Genomic DNA, 2,500 nt, shown 5'->3' on the forward strand with positions numbered 1-2,500 from the left:
CCCGCAGGTCCCCGTAGGACGACCATCACCAGTTAAGGTGTAGTTGACTTGTCAGGGCACGGTAGTCCCCACAAGTCCCCGATTATTCGTGGATATCGTCCTACGAGTTTTTGTGACCCTTGGGTTCCCGGCAGGTCCCCGTAGGACAACCATCACCAGTTAAGGTGTAGTTGACTTGTCAGGGCACGGTGGTCCCCACAAGTCCCCGATTATTCGGAGATATTGTCCTACGAGTTTTTGTGACCCTTTTGTTCCCCGCAGGTCCCCGTAGGACGACCATCACCAGTTAAGGTGTAGTTGACTTGTCAGGGCACGGTAGTCCCCACAAGTCCCCGATTATTCGTGGATATCGTCCTACGAGTTTTTGTGACCCTTGGGTTCCCGAACTTTGCTACGATGGTTCTGCCTCCAGAGGAGACTTATGAACACTTCGTATCATTTCTTACACCGAACCATGGGATCGCGAGATTGCTCCCGGATCCCTAATCACCTTACATTTTCGTTTCGTTTCCGTACACTACGATGAGCTAATTCAATTTGTTTGTTCGTCTGGCGAACGTTTTATTGCGGAATTACCGCGGTACTTCCAGCCGGGTATGGCTGCCGTACGACCTACAGGATAGATCATCGAACCACTTTTCGTGCATATTGTCCGTCGAGGGTATCACCTCGATACCCCCAACAGACCTTTGGACACTTCCTCACTACTCCTTGGAGCAGCAATCAGGGAACCATATAGTAGGAACAGCCGAATATGGAACTCTTTTCGTACTTTGGACACCTCCTATAACTTGTATGGCGACTTCGGGGACCTTCATTTCGTTCTCAGTTGGTACCCCTATTTCGGTCTTTGGACACCTCGTCTTACCCGTATAACTCACTTTAGGTCCACTTATTTGCCTGATATCTCATCGTGAACCCGTTTTTCGTACACCGTACACACCTAGGAACACCACATATGCGTTTCCCTTTCGATCGTGAAGTTTTCAAATTTTTCGATTTTTGGTCCTAGAAATTCATGAACGGTGGGAGACCAAAATTTTTCATAAAAAAAAAATTTTCACCGTTTGACCATAAAAACCTTCTTTTCGTACATACCCCATCATTTCTTCACGTTTTAGGCCATTTCTGAAATTTTCGCTTCGATAGTGTGCCCCTATAATACAAAATGAACATTTTGCATCTCCCACAAGTGGCCATTTTTTTCCGCCACTGAAGAACACGACCTCGGGAACTCGGACCTAGGACGTGGCCATGTAAGTCATAGGCCACCCCAACTTTTGCAAAATACTGTTTCTTTTCACTTTTCATGATCTAAGGCGCGTTCCGACGGCGTTTTGAACAAATTTATGAGAAAAAAAATTTTGACCCTCGGACCAAAATTTTTTCGTTCGGGGCCCCATGGCCTATGGCCAGTATGGGAACTCGGGATGCCGATATGACAAAATTTGTCAAAAAATCACTAAAAAGTCGCTATGGCCCATTATTTAGAGCTTGTTGAGACCTTTCTAAAACACCTTGGTTGACCCCTGTCCGATAAGTAGTTTTCGAGATATTCGAGAAAATGTGATTTTTTGGGACTTAGAAAATTTTTGACCCGTACCCTAAGAAAAAGTGATTTTTTCATAGGACAATTTTTTCTTCGCAAATACTGTTTGGTTTCACTTTTCATTATTAGAAACGCGTTCCGAAGCCATTTTCATCAAAATCTCGTGAAAAAAAAATTTCACCCCCGGACCAAAAGTTGGCCGTTCGGTGCCCTATGGCCTATGGCCAGTATGGGAACCAAGGATGCCGATATGCGAAAAAGTGTCAAAAAATCACTTGAAAGTCGCTATGGCTCATTAAATAGAGCTTGTAAAGACCTTTCTAAAACACCTTGGTTGACCCCTGTCCGATAAGTAGTTTTCGAGATATTCGAGAATATGTGATTTTTTGGGACTTAGAAAATTTTTGACCCGTACCCTAAGAAAAAGTGATTTTTTCATAGGACAATTTTTTCTTCGCAAATACTGTTTGGTTTCACTTTTCATTATTAGAAACGCGTTCCGAAGCCATTTTCATCAAAATCTCGTGAAAAAAAAATTTCACCCCCGGACCAAAAGTTGGCCGTTCGGTGCCCTATGGCCTATGGCCAGTATGGGAACCAAGGATGCCGATATGCGAAAAAGTGTCAAAAAATCACTTGAAAGTCGCTATGGCTCATTAAATAGAGCTTGTAAAGACCTTTCTAAAACACCTTGGTTGACCCCTGTCCGATAAGTAGTTTTCGAGATATTCGAGAATATGTGATTTTTTGGGACTTAGAAAATTTTTGACCCGTACCCTAAGAAAAAGTGATTTTTTCATAGGACAATTTTTTCTTCGCAAATACTGTTTGGTTTCACTTTTCATTATTAGAAACGCGTTCCGAAGCCATTTTCATCAAAATCTCGTGAAAAAAAAATTTCACCCCCGGACCAAAAGTTAGCCGTTCGGTGCCCTATGGTCTATGGCCAGT

This window comes from Anopheles stephensi, unplaced genomic scaffold, assembly GCF_013141755.1.
Source record: "Anopheles stephensi strain Indian unplaced genomic scaffold, UCI_ANSTEP_V1.0 ucontig218, whole genome shotgun sequence".
NCBI lineage: Eukaryota > Metazoa > Arthropoda > Insecta > Diptera > Culicidae > Anopheles > Anopheles stephensi.